The following is a 15,344-nucleotide window of genomic DNA, read 5'->3' as shown; positions in this document are numbered from 1 at the left end:
AATGATAAAAGTCGTCCTAACCGACCTACGTCATCAAAAAAAATCCAAGATGCCCGAAATGCAAACACCTCCTTTTTATCACTATGAACTTCTCCTTTTTAGGTATTATGCCAAAGCCTTAGACGAATTGCACAAGAAAACCCAAGATGAGAATAATAGAGAATGGAATTGCTCAATAAGTTTTTCCTTTTTTTTTTAAGTTATTCGAGGTTTTTAATCCATTTGAGGATTCTGCAACCTTGAATAATGAGCATCGGGTCAGGGTAGGGGCCTGGGGCAAATGCTTCAGGCGTTCAAATTTTCAGGGATTCCGAGTGAAGTCTATCTCTACAGATCCACTTGTTAGTTCCTTGAAAATTTGTCGCCATCACCGCGGGATTTGAACCCGGGATCAATTGGTCTAAAGGCAGACGTGCTGACTGCTATAAGTCAACCTAGCCGGCTGCTCAATGAGTTAAATATCTATTTTCAGAGTCCATCTGAGGGCTCTTTTATCATCACGTGATGAGACTCGAGGGAGGCCGCTGATGCTTCCATGGATGGTCATCAGGGTAGTTTTGGAGTGACCCTGGGTCCTTTCGCGGGTTACCTATCTCTCTTGCTCTCACTGACCCTCAATCAGGGGCGGTCTAGTCAGGGGTACCACGGTGCATCGGTACCCCAGAAATTTTGACGGGTGGCTCAAAGGGCCCCGGTAGGTTTCTTGCAGGGGCCCCCAAAACTTGAAAAACCTCCACAAGAGAGGAGTTTAGGTTAGGTAGAGGAGGCTCCTATCCGAGATGAAGGGGTACCGAAGATGTATTGGCAACCCCAAGAATGATCGAGCCAAACCGACACTGTCCTCAATATGAATAAGTCACATTCTCTTTTGTAAATATTCATAAAATACATTTAAAACAACCTAAATCAGCTCACTAGAGCGCTTTTGCCTCCCTACAGAACACATATTTCAAAAAGTCATCTGGAAAATGACACCATCCACGCCGCTTTCTTCAGAGAGGAACCTAATCGAACACTTATTTTGACAAGCGATCATCCGCACGGCGCACATGCCCGTACCAAACTGATTAATTGGTTTCGTTGCCGCGCACAATATCATTCTTCAGGGCCGGATTAAGGGGTGGCCACATGGGCCGCGGCCCATGGCCGCAAATCTATAGGGGGCGGCAAATTTTACAATTTTTTTAAATGTAGGTATAACAAAAATCGAATTTAGAAAAAAAAATTACAAACGAGAAAAAGCGACAAAATCTCTAATTTTCTGAGAGTATAGTAATTTCTACTTTTGTCGTCTTTCAGTGATGCAAGAGGCAGTAACTTTAATTAGTCGAGTTAAGAGAGAAACCAAACACGCAATTTGGCCTGGAACGGCGCGACATACCTAGAGAGAAATGGTGACGAGGACTTGAGATGAAAAGGAGAAGCCCTCGGCGCGGCGATCGGCATGTAACACATATTAGCGCCTACAAGACTGCACGAATACTTCACGCATTGCATCAAACGCGGTGCGGTCACTGCGGTCAGCGTGAAACGGATAGCGCCTACAAGAATGCATGAATACCTCACGCATTGCGGCAAACACAGTGCGATCAGCGTGAGACGCATAGCGCCTACAAGACTGCGTGAATACTTCACGCATTGCGTCAAACACAGTGCGGTCTGCGAGGCGCGGCGGCAGAAGTTAAAATCATTAATCCACATTTATGTTTGTTCCTTCATAATTTTTTCGTTCATTTCTTATGAATGGAAGGCCTTGTCCACACACAGATAGGTTTACGAAACTTAACTTTCGCGCAAAGTTCCATGAACTTTTGCTAGTAGTGTTGACAGGGCTTTCCCAAAAAATGTGTTCAACACCAGTAAACGCGTCTTATCCACCCCTCCCCCGCTAGCACGTTCATTTTGATGGTTTTCATTGATGTTTCAAAACGAATGAGAAGGGGGCGGAAAAATACTAGCGGCCCATGGGCGGCAAGTAGGTAAATCCGGCCCTGTCATTCTTAGCTTCCATTACTTCACCCTCTCGTTTCATTACGAACACACAGAAACACCCTGTACGCAGATTACCGGCAGAATTTTGCAAAAACTCCGAGTCAGTTGTCCTCGGGAGTCTCTTACATATGGACGGTGAAACTACCAGACCACGTTTCTCGTTTGCGGTGTTTAAAAATCTCCGCTCCTATTTTTTTTTTTATTTGAAAAAGAATAAATCAATATCGTTCCTTGAAATTTTCTTACACGTAGAGCTTACTTCGCACCGAGAAGAAAGAATACTGAAGTTTTCAAGAATTGGCGTTGAGGTACAGGTGGGGGTACAGCCTCCTTTCCCACGATGGCGCCATAAATCTGTTATTTTCCTTTAAAATTCTATGATCTTATAGCATCGCGATGTCGTTTCTTACAAAAAAACAATAATCATTTCTCGCTTTAATGAATTGAGATTGATTAAGGTCAAAACATCCTCATCTTTCCAAAGTCGAATTTCAGTTACCCAGATGTGATTTGTAAGGTTTTGACATGACCAATTTCATGATATTCCTTGAACATTTCAGTGTATTTATTTGCTTTTTTTCCTCTCCTCATCATCCTTTTTTTCTTCTTTAATTGATTCATGCTGAAAACCGCACGGGCAGTTTTATTCTTATAAGCACAAGTGAAGGAAAACGTACATTATGCAATCTCCGGCTAAAAAGTGAGGTAACAACACGTAAAGGTCAAGTGAGGGCAAGATAGACGGTTGCCCTTGCATGGATTCGAAAGTCACCAGGTCGTGGAAAATCCTAGCATGACTTACCCACTGAAAGAGACTCTTGGGACGTCAAGACAAATACCAATAAGTCCAGTCAATATTCCAGAGGAAGGAACTTTTCCTTGATCTGTTTCGTCGGCTTTTAGACCTGGAACTATAGCTGGTTGTAATTTTAATTGAAGGCAGAACCTTAGATCCCGTGACAACTCCACCTATGAATTTGGAGATTAGATTAATTCCGTATATTCACTGGAAACAAAAAAACACTTGGATCTAGAGTCCAGACTCTTGAAAACATTGACAAGAAAAAATACTCTTGATTCAATCGGATTTTTGCTTGAATCAAAACTAAATCCGCTTAAATTAAGAGGCTTGGTTCTTGATTTAAGCTTGATTCTGATTGAATCAAGAGTACTTTTTCTTGTCGATGTTTTTAAGAGTCTGGACTCAAGATCCAATGTGTCTTTTTTCCAGTGTTGGGAGAGGTGCTGTAAAACTTTGAATAATATACCTGCATTAAGAGGCGAGCGTATTTTTGCCACTTCATTGATTGTAGAGTCTATAGTACCCGTGCTCAGAGTATTAAACGATGCGACAAGCGCTTTATCACAGTAAATTATAGCAGTCAACTCCTCAGGCAGGATATCCGACGCATTCCTATGAAAACGTGAGGAGTGTCGCGTACTCTATTTTGGTAAGGCTATAACCTGGGACCTACTCGTAAGGGTCCGAGGGTCAAATTTTGCTAGGGTCTCCTGATTTTGTGATCTTCCAATTGTAGATTTGACAGGAATGATCTTCAAATTAGAACAAATCAGAGGGAATGCAAATGCAGGCCTGGGGGGTCCGGCCTGAGAATCATTGGGATAGGTGTAAATAAATGGTTCCTAAGGCCCAAAATCTTTATCTTTCGTCTTTGAAATGTATAATGAATATGCACTCTGTGATGTTTTTTTAGAGCTATTCATGAAATAAAGGTCCCCAAATTGAATCAAGCCAAATTATAGAAGATTGGACTTGGAACCGGCCTCTCAGGTCCTGATCGGAAAGGACTGGAGTTAATCTCTGGATAATTTCCATCCAATATTTGGCATTTCCATCTCAGAATATTATGAAGGTTTTCTCATAATATCCAAATCCGAGATAATCGAATTTTGTGCTTCATTTTCTGAATTTTTTTCCAGGTGGTACGATTCTCAGAGCATCCTCCTGATGTTTCGTTTGCTTTTCTATCTTTGCGTTTAAGTCTCTGACCCGTTCCATAAGTTACTCAACACAGTTCTGAGACTAACAGGCAAACTAAAACATCCTGAGCTTGTGGAATAGGTATGATTATTATGTCTTTTGAGCTCCTAAATTTGAAATGACTCGCAGACCTTCCTTGCTTCAGAAACTACTCCTGCCACAACCATCACAGGGGTGGAACAGTTCTATACTTGTCTCCGGGCGGCGAAAAGTCGACTCCGAACATGGAAATGTCACACGAAATTTTGTTTGAGTTGTATTATTTCACCCCAGAACCTACCAAATTTCACTTAAACTGGCTTGAAACTTTCATTTATTTTTTATTTCTTGTAGATGACAGTAACGAAAGAACGGGAGAAGGACGAGACGAAAAAAATGTAACTGATTTCGTGGGAAGCACGATCTTTGATGGATGGTCAACACTCTTTGGAATGCGGGATTGATGATGACACATGAAATTTTGTTTGAGTTTTATGATGTCAACGTACAAAATTTCACTCAATTTGGCTTGAAATTTTGATTTCTTAAGAATGACAGTGCGGAAGAACGGGAGAGGGATGAGGAGACGAAAAAAATTTAAGTAATTTCCTAGGAAGTAGGATCCTTGATTGATGGTCAAGACTCTCGGGAACGCGGGATTGATGATGACACATGAAAATTTGTTTGAGTTTTATTATTTCACTCCATAACCTACAAAATTTCACTTAATCTGGCTTGATATTTTGATTTTTTAAGAATGGCAGTACGAAAAAACGGGAGAGGGATGAGACGAAAATTTTTAACTAATTTAGTAGGAAGTAGGATCTTTGATTGATGGTCAAGGCTCTCGGGAATGCGGGATTGATAATGACACATAAAATTTTGTTTGAGTTTTATTATTTCACCCAATTTCACTTAAACTGGCTTGAATTTTTTTTTTTTAATTTCTAAAAGATGACAGTACGAAAGAACGGGAGAGGGATGAGACGAAAAAAATGTAACTAATTTCGTAGGAAGTAGGATCTATTGATTGGTGGTCAAGACTCTGGGGAATGCGGGATTGATTCCTGGAGAGGAAATCCACCGGTAAAGTGCCGTCTTCTTATGATGACCCTACTGATGATTCTCCTCATCTCCCGGGATGGGGTCCGTCATCGCTGTGCCCCTCTTTCCCTCCTCCCGAGTATTTAAAGTATCTCGGTCTTGTCGGCCGTGAGTCACTTGTATACTGCCCGTCCTGAGCCTCGCCAAATCGTGTGTGGAACCGTCTCTGCGTCTCCGTCCTCCTCGAGCTGGTGTTCCGGACTCCTCCCGATTCCTCGCTTCCCCGGTCACATGTTCTCTTCTGCTATGCATTGCAGGCCCGTGTCCGTCGCTCCCCTGACTTTCGTTTCAAGTTCACTATCGCCGCTCATTTAGAGTTCTTACATATCCGAAAAAGGTGATGCCTCTGTGCGCGTGCCAATCCTAGCTTCAGTCTCCACTTCCGGCTTTTCGAATTTTGCTCTCGAATTTTCGTGCGTACTTTTGGAATTCGTTCCCCTAGCAGTTCTCGATTTAACCGGTGTGCTTGAAGTTCTCAAAAATTGTATGATTTTCAAGTTCGTCTGTTCATGTTCTAGATTCTTGGATTCACAAAACGTAAGTATTATTTTGAATTCTAGTTTATATACATCTTTATTTGAGGGGCCTGGAGGACAAGGCGCGTAAGTGCAGTTTTCGAAAAAGTTGAGATATTAGTGATTTCAAGTAAATGTAAGTTTGAAATTAATTCTGTGAAAAATTCACTGATAAATTCCAATTTTTGAGCATCAAAATGTGAGTTTAAACTTTCTTTCCGCTATAAGGCTTTATATGATTAAGAAACCTTAAACGCTTTTCCTCGAAATAGCGAAAACTCAACTAATGTGCCTTGCCCGTCAAGCCCCTCACTTTTTGTTTACATTGAATTTATCCATGATCCGCACAATAATTAGGAAATCGGAGAGAGGGGCGTAACCGTGTGCTTGAATTCTATGAGGTTATTTATTTGTTATCTTTTTAGCCTGGTCATTATCCATGGATTCAGTGTATTGTATTTGACGTTTATTTGATTATTCGTAAATTTCGTATTGGTAACAAATATTTCAATTGGGGAATCCTGCTTCTAAAAATTTTTCGTTTGAGCTTTTTGGGTCGCGGAAAGTTCGATTCATAATATCGAGCAATATCATATTATTTCTGCACTTATTTTGATTTCCTTATTACATATCCTGATTGATTATGTAAAATTAAGTTTTAAATTCCAACGTAAACTCCATAGTCAAATTTGAATTCTGTACCTACCTACGGACAAGCACAGGGGCACAAATGCTTTTAAAACAAGGAATAGCTAAATTGTTCGAAGCACCAAATAAACGTATCTACCAACCAACCAAAGATTAGGAAAAATACTTTTGAGGATATTTTAAGCTCTGAAAGAAACTGACGCTAGTTTTTTCCAATTACATGAGCATCTCCCGCGAAACTCATGCATGTTAGGAAAAAACAGATTCCATATTTTCAGATTTAACAGCCAATTACACGTAAGATTTTTTTTTGATTTTTTTGACGAGAATTTTTCCTTGGTCAAAGATTCATTGCAGAAAAGCCCAATCCCGGAATTCATTCCCGCCTAGTTAACCAATATAAGTCTTATTCGTTTGTTTTGCGTCTAATGGGACCATTCATTAGTATATTTTGCTAATTAAGACGAAAATCAACTCAGATTTTCATTATTTTAGAACTTTTTTCTTGGTGAAAAAATCGTATTTTTTTAAAAAAAAAATATTCTAAGCTGAAAAAAATCATTATTGGGAAATTCGATTCTCCCAAAATATCGTGGATTGCAGAACAAATTTGAGGTCATGTTCAACCTCAGCGACAGAAACCACTTATGAAAAGCACAGTAATGTGAGATATGCACAGATAAATATGTTTACCTTCCTTTTTAGACGTTAATGAAACGGATAAGTTTTATACTGGTTACAATTCTGTCTTTTGACCAAGGAGACTCTCTTGTCAAGGAAAGAGAAAAAGTTCCTAAGCATACCATCAATGTAATCCAACTTTCTGACTGCTGAATATGAAGAAACCCTACGTTTTTTTCGCAGCGCATGCATCTGTCACCTGGTAAAACCAATTTCACCGTGAAATCTTTGACTTTACAAAAACTCTTACTAGATGGTAAAAACAAGTGGTATTTTGGGATTCAGCGTTAAATAAATTATATTAAAAACGTCTTCCCTGATCTACACCTCATTTTGGTCGAAGACCTTTGCAAACTTGACGTATTTTTTAACTCTATAATTTTTTATACATATTGAAAAGTATTTGGAAACGAAAGGGAATTCAATTCAAACATTAAGATCAAATGACAGAATTTAAGAAGGATGACTTGTTGTAGGTGTCATGCGTCAAACTGTTCATTAGCTAGCGCCCCTAGTATTTTTAAAGGTAGCTCCCCAAGAATTCTTGTACTTTCGACCTCCCCGCCTACAACACTCGCCCTTTCTAAAAAAAATAGATTTTAGTGGAGGAATAAATTCTGTATAAAACTAAAATCATGAGATATCCAAGAAAATCTATTCTGGATTCCCAACATGCCCATCTCACAAACGAGCCTCTTTAAAAATTCAGTCTTTGCAGAAAAAAAGGAAAATGTCAATTTTATCCGAATTGGCTGCATAGCGCGCAAAAGAAAAATTATACACATATGACATCCAATCTGAATGAGTGTTCTCCTAAGGTGATGAATAGGTATCGCTAATAATAATGAAAAAATTGACTAACTACCTAAATACTCAGATATTGAGGCTCATCTTTTTTCCGGAGACCAAAATGTATTTGTGTAAAAAGTCCGTCAGTTAGATAAAAAAGGCTTATACATTCATAAAATAGGGTAAATACATACATAGATACGGTTTATACCATGTAAAAATTGCGGTGGATGATTTATGTTTGATATGCGGTTATACAATTTTAGCACTGAAGCGGACTTTTTTATTTCCGACCAACGATTCTTCGTAAGTGCGGCCATTCCTAAAAAAAAATGCCAATTGTTCAGTCCAAAATTCAAATTCTACTCTGCAACTCGTTCTAAATGCATTTTATAAAAAGTGTTCACCTTAAAATTTGTAGAGCATACAATTTTTGATCAGGAAAGTTTCACGCATAGAACTCTTAACCAGAATAAGGGCCGCTAGAGGCCGCCGCCGCCTATTCGTTGTAAATGTATCAAAAAAAGTATTCGTTACCTCTTTTCTGCGTAAAATGACCTAACAGACTCTTGTTCTTCTTACGTTTGAACTTTTGTCCACTAACGAGGCACCTGTATTAGTCTCTCGATGGTCCAAAGGGCATTCACGACGTGTATAATATGAACAATCAGTTTACTTCCCGTACCACAAAAATTAGAGTGATGGTACTGCTGGAAGTAAGTATATTGCTGCTCGTTAAAAAATGAGGTATTTTTTAAGAAATGATTCATTTTGATGATATCATCTTATTTTTGACTTTGTGATGTTAACCGTATTAAAAACTGTTGCATTTTTATGATATTCTCAAGCATACACTTAATCCTTCGTTTTCTTGATATCTTATTAAGAATTAAACTGGGTTTTCTTATTTTGCTGTAATATGAAAAAATCATATGAGATGTATGTGTTTCCCTGTGGAACCAACGCGTACTGATCATTCAACTCGACTCTCTTTATCCACATTAAACTTAAAATGCGCTAAGTTTCAAGTTTGATTGAGTTCCTAGTGCTAAAAGGGTATTTTATTCACTGTACTTAATGTGAAGGAAAATCAAACTGACTTTATTTTTTAAAGTAAAACATTACTTTCAAACTTATTTTGCACCAAAAATGTGTGCAACACAAGAAAAATTTAAATGAATAACCCGCGAGATACAACTAAAAATACATCATTTTAAGAGCTTGAAGGACAAGCCGCATAAGTGCAATTTTTGCTATTTCAAGAAGTACGTGTTTTAAGTTTCAAAATTACATGGAGCCTTACGGCAAAACGGAAGTTTAAATTTACTTTTTGATGCTTTAAAGTTGGATTTTAGTTGTGAATTTTTCACAGAATATACTTTCATTCAAACTAGTTTTAGTTGAGTCCAAGAATATCTCATTTTTTTTTTTCAAAAACTGCACTTAGGAGCCTTGTCCTCCAGGCCCCTCATTTTAAGCTGCACATTGCAAAGGAACCATATTACAATTTATTTACCTGTATTATATTCAACAATAATTTTAATGGAAACTTGAATCTTGAGAGGACACAGGAGTGCACGAAAAATGAGGTCATTGCCAATGGGGAACATGCTGTCCCGCATAGTTTTGGGTTCAGAAGGGGAGGAGGAGGGATTGAAAAAATTCCTTGCGTTTCTTGTGACATACTTACTAGAATAAAGGAAAATAATAATAATAAAAAAAAAAAAAAAAAAAAAAAAAAAAAAAAAAAAAAAAAAACAGAACAAGAGCATTCTTTTCAGAATATGTGATGGAGTAAAGCAAATGACCTTAATACCATGGGGGCTGAAAATGTTTAGTATAGAGACAACCCCGTCTTGGCAACAAAAATATTGATTTTCAGTTTTCAATGCTGAACGTTTCTTACCATCAGCGATATTGTTAAAAGAATCCGAAATGAAGCACAACTAACAACAGCGCTGTCAATCTTTATCTGTGTTTATATCAAATTCGCGATTTACCCTCTCTAACTCCCGCATGTCCTTGAAAGGTAAATTTTTGGGAGGGCCAAAATAATTTCTAGGAGTATATAAAGAGCATATAATTGTAAAACAGAAGTAAAATTATTTTCTCTTCATAGCGCGCGGCATGAGAAGAAAAGGGAGAAAGAAAAGAAAAGAGTGAAACTGGCACGGTCTTAAATTTTGTTCACCATATCGAGGGCAGCGGGGACTTAAAGTAGGGTTGCGAATCCCCGATCCTCCGTGGGGGGGGGGGGGGGGTCCAAGGGAGAGACGCGCCCCAAAAATATCGGCAATACCAAATGCTGACTTCCGTTTGAGAAACGTCGTTCAAATGAGCATTAAATAAAAAAACAAAATATGTGACGAATTGCAAATCATCATCTACTACCGTATCATAATGGCAACCGCAGTCAAAATTTTGAACATGTGTAATGAGCTACTATACCTTTGTCAATTGGCGATAGGTTAGAACCTCCAGTTTTCCTCAGAAAGTTTTTCTTTCATGTCATTTCCAATTAAATAGATATCATTCGGCTGAGGTTGTCTGTAAGCAAAATATAGTTTTGGGGGCTCGACGACTATCATTGAAAGAAACTTATTTGGGAAAGACAGTGAAAAAGAAACTTTTTGACAAAAACTGGAAGTTCCTCCCCAGAAAAAGTTCTATTTTTCCGTCATTTTGAAACTGTGAAGGAGACCTGCAAAAAGTTCCAAAACGTTCCTTTTTTACGCGCTTTTAACACGTGTCACAATAGCGGAGAGGGGCCTCTCTTTGATAATGTCTGTATTCATGGGGTGTGCCTTCTTCCAGAATATTCTTGTGGGGTGGGAGGAAGGGGTAATACCCTTTAAGATGTTTTCTCCTAAAGATGGTGATCAACGGTTCAAACCGGAACATTATAACTTGAAATTTAAAGAAGTGACAATAGATTGAGCGTTTCTCTTATCTCTTAGTGAAGAAAGTATAATGCAAAAATTGAAAATGAATGTTTTTTAGTTACGCAATTTTAAAACGAGAACAACGCATTTCCCCGTTTCATCTGACTCTCAAATTTTTTTACTTCTCTCTTTTCAGAGCTTTCATCTTCAGCAGCAAGAATAATTATTTCCGTACATTCATCTACTTAAATGTGAGTACTGCTCTACCAGTATTAAAAAATTTTCACGTGAATTTTCTCTGCCTAAGTTAAGACGATACCTCCCCTCAAAGGGATCATTCGTGTGTTGATTTCTATGTGTTAAAATCGGCCCAAACGCTCGAGAGATCGATACTAAAATCAGATCTAATTTTAAGTTAAAGTTAGCTAAGTAGAGACTGCCGAGCTTGCCCTTTCCCCTCTGAGGAGGAAAAGAAGGCACAGTTCCACGTAAAAAAAAAAAAAAAAAAAAAAAAAAAAAAAAAAAAAAGCCAATAGTGTGCTATTCCCGGAAGATTAATTAAAAAAAACAAAACGTAGCTTTTTATCTCTTTTCTGTTTACCAAACTTAGCATGAAATCGATATGTTACACGAAACTTAGCGAGGTCAATATTGAGAGGATGGAGGAGGCGATTCTTTGGAAAGGCGACTGGTCTCAAGTTCTCGGTCAAGTTGCGTCTGCGTGCGTTGCGCAACGGACCATTGTGTCTCCGCATTAACGTAGGAATTAAAATTCATCGTTAAGTATAAGTACCGCCTTCTGGGCAGATCCGGAGAGCTTGCATCGATCCTCCCGGCTCGGCGCAGCGGGAATAATTCATGCGAGGACGTTGAAGCTTCCCGCGAGATAGCCACAGCTTCTTCCCACAAATGTGGCCATTTTTTCGCGTTTGCATCTCCGCGGCAGCGCCAGATTTCCTCCCTCCCGGAACCAGATCTAACGGAAAATGCGTATTGTCTCGATTAATTTGGCGGCCTTACTAATTTTGAGTCCAGAGCGGTGACCGTTAGACCATTACTGGTTATCCATGATGTCCCGTTTGCAGATTTCCCCCTCCCCCTCGGCGAGGCCCTCTCCGTCGAGTATGTTGAGTCGATCCCGGCGGAGGAAAAAAATTGTAAGTAATTCCCTCGATTGCAACTCCCACATTTTTGTCCGACTTTTACAGCTGAGAGGGGCTTCATCTGTACCGTTCGCTCGTAACGGGCTCTTTCTTTAAATGGGTCGTTAAAATTTCAAAAGCCGTTCGGAGAGTATTAAACTGAATTCAAGAGATTCGACTTTTTATCCCAGGGACGCCAGCGGCCGAACCTCTCATGAATTACGTAACTCTGTCCGAACCGTCTTCATTCTTCTAGACACAGTTCCTCAAACGTGAGGAAGTGACCTTAGAGGTTTTGAAGATTGGGTCTGTTGCACTGAAAGCCAGGAAGTCTGAGACCAATTTTCACCGCTAAAAACTGAGTTCTGAATTAAGATCTACGGTTAATTTTCCTTTTGTTTATCATAATTATGAGTACTCATGACAATCATGACGAATAGAAATAGGAACAGGGCAGCAATGGGTATGTCGCTCGCAAGAGATATAGCCAAATAAGTATATTCTTTACGGATAAAATCGCACCAAAATAACGCCGGGCACGTCAAACAAGTATGAAATTCATTCTCTATAGCGCTCATAATCTGTGTAGTTTGTAACACGCATTTTAAGTTTCCCGCGTCTACGGGCAGTTCTTCCAAGTCACCGCAGACCAAGTTTGCACAGGCAGAGGAGTAAGAATAACTAACCTGAGTGAACAAACAATTTTGCTAACTTTTTCAATTGCATGATTCAATAGTTTTCAAGCCTTTGTCTCCGTTTCCCTCTATATTTTTCAAAAATAAAAGTTTTGAATCAATCAAAATCTTACGCAAGAAAGGTTTATTTCAGTTCGCAATTTTTAAGCGTGCCAGTAGGGCTCGCTTTTTGAAATCACTCGGATGTACCATAGTACAGCACACCGATCAACCAATGCTATTCAACGGGCCGTCCAAATATTTTTTTCCTCGGACCCGTTTTCTTGTCTTTGAACCATTATACTGTCAAGCCCTGATGGTCTCTTACCAAAAAACCGAATGAACTGCTAATTGGGAACCCTTGAGAACATTTTCCTGTTAAAACCGTATTATTTCATTTGACAAAAACCTCATAGAAGCTTTCTTACGCTCGGAGGACTCAACTCTAGAACCTTCTTTCCCGCCAAAACTGTTTAGCCAATGAGCGTCTTGCACTGCAAGTGCAATCTGTGATGAGCCTCGTGACTCTTTATACCATGTACTAACCGTGGCCCCTGCAGATATCCACTCAAACCACTGCAGTTATCTCCCGATATAGCTTTGGGTGTCAGGTTTCGAGAAAGGCAATAAAAGACGGCGAGGAGAGGGTCGCCTCGTCGAACCTATTATCTTCCACGCCCGATTAACCATTCACCGTGACGCCAGGATCCACCAAATTTTCACAAAAATTGTTTTCCGTCTATGCGAGTTTTTCCTTACTTTCCGTTAAAGTAAATAAAAAGAGACCTCATTTGTAAAAATCGGCCGAATAGGAGAGAAGTTACAGTTCGAAATCCAAAGAGATTAACTCAACGCGATTTCGATGCACGGCAGTTCGCCCAAATCACGGTCGTGCGAAATGCCGCATATCAGCTTAAAATCAAGATAATTGGACGGAATCTTTAAAATCAATTTACATTCAACGTTCATGAATCAATATTTTCTCCCAAATTTAGCAAAAAGTACCAATTGATGCAAATAACAAAGACGTGAAAATAGTAGGTATGTGTCCAACATTTCAGTTATTCGGCACGCTTTTCCAACATATTCATGTTGGATTTTTCTGCTTGTTTTTCTTTATTTAGGTTAGGCTCTACTCTAGGCAAACCTGACTGCCGGCTACCAAATAAACCTGTCCGCATACGCGGGATTGGTCCCAAATTCGAATCGCGGGAATGACACTTCTGGGCTTTTTCCCCCTGCTTAAACAAAACAACAGCATTTCTTCTTATTCTCTCTAAGTCGTCATTCGCCACAAAGACTCTACTTGCGGTACTGTGATTAGCATTGTCTAACTCAATATTTTTTCCAAATTCGCGTGTGAGATTTTTTCCTGGAATACATTTTTCCTTTTCATCATCATAATGAATGGGATACTGCCATATTTTTTCTCGAGCGAACCGTCCGCTCCGGGTATCGAAAGTGATAATGGATCGTATTCGATAGTGGTTCGATGTATCGTTTGGTTCAATAAACAATAGAACTTAACCTCAATCCAAATTTTTAGGATATAAGTAAGTCAGTAAAGCTGAAAATGAGAAATTTCGTAGCAATTCCACTACTCTTTGCCAATTAGCACTCGTACGAATTGCATACAAATCAAAAATCTATCACAAAAAACCCGTTCCGTCAGATTACTCAAATGGCTTTTGAGGCTATGTTTATGTTTTGAACCAATCGATATCGATACAATCTCGCCCGATTGATGTATATCGAATACGATCTACACGATGATGAAAAATAATGGATGAGCTACAGAATAAAATATTGAGCTTGAGCTAGATGACTAGATGACACACATAAAGCAAAAAGTAAGAACGTGTTGGTCAAAGGAGGGCATTATATGGGTCCAATACTTTCGAGTTACCCGCGCTGCGGCTGGCCCTGGCTCTCCTCCGAAAGAGAGACCCGAGGATCCAAAGTCATAAACAGCAAGTTGAGAAACCGGGACTCAGACGATCTGTGAGATACGACCAACAACTCCCCCCCCCTCCTCCTCCCCTTCCCCCTCCCCAAGCTCGATCATCTCTCTTCCGCGTTGCTGAGGTAAAGTCTGCTCTCGAGTCATAAAATGTTGGCCGTTTTAAATTCCTTGATTCGTATACGGGCTAATCAAGGGAGTAGCCACGAATTTGACCCACCGGCTTCGTGACTGAGAACCACGGGTTCGTCGGAGAACCTTGGTGCTAGTTTGAACCTAGTTTGCTCGACCTGTATATTTTGACGGATTTGAAGCACTCTGCCGTAAGGAGCTCCCCTCCCTCCCTAACAGCTCGCTCCTATGGGAAAAGGACCTTGTGGAAAATATTCCATTCTGTTTGCCTTAACCGCACCGATCTTATTATTAACTGTAAACTCGTTTTAACCCGTTTAGTGGGCGACTCAAAAGCACAATGGAGAATTTGCAGGTGTCTGCAATTTTGTGAATGTCATGACTTGTAAGAAACTCTAGAAGAAACTACTGAGTGAGCACAAGAAAATACCTGGACTACTGAAATGAACAAGCATCTGAAAGGGTACAAGAAAATGACCTAATCTGCTAAAATACATTGTTTAAATGGAAAATACCGCCTGATACATGGCTTCACGAAGCGGAGGATTTTCTAACTCTTAAATCTATTTTTCTATGATTCCCCGTATCAGAAGAAAAATTATGAAAAAACCGCAAAGGAAGCTCAATAAGTATTCTGAGTAACAGCAATTAAATTTTTTGTGCTAACTCTACATTTGAATATGAAACATTCTTCCAGAAGGGCTCCATCGACGAACGTCTTTTGAAACACACGATCATTTTAACATATTTCTGGTAAATTGTGTTTCGGTCGCTAAACTTCAGGTGTATGTTGTAGAAAGTTTACTTACCGGACGGGCCTAAGTATTCAATCACAAATTTACAA

The 15,344-nt window shown here is 39.4% G+C and overlaps 1 protein-coding gene across 3 annotated transcripts in view; it reads left to right on the top strand.

The window, feature by feature from the left end:
• Positions 1-4,920: 4,920 nt before the first annotated feature.
• The window catches only part of LOC109043182 (uncharacterized), a 91,084-nt gene continuing 80,660 nt past the window's right edge, over positions 4,921-15,344 (top strand). The window contains exons 1-2 of one of the 3 annotated variants that reach the window (XM_019060299.2): positions 4,921-5,614; positions 10,789-10,843. The gene's annotated coding sequence lies outside the window, so the exon portion shown is untranslated. Of the gene's footprint in view, positions 5,615-9,985; positions 10,844-15,344 lie in introns of those variants that run through there. The other 2 variants (XM_019060300.2, XM_072303999.1) reach the window with 2 other exon arrangements.

The sequence above is a fragment of the Bemisia tabaci genome, chromosome 1, assembly GCF_918797505.1.
Source record: "Bemisia tabaci chromosome 1, PGI_BMITA_v3".
In the NCBI taxonomy this organism is placed as follows: domain Eukaryota; kingdom Metazoa; phylum Arthropoda; class Insecta; order Hemiptera; family Aleyrodidae; genus Bemisia; species Bemisia tabaci.
Note: the sequence above shows the minus strand (reverse complement) of the source record. Positions and strands in the feature narration are given on the sequence as shown.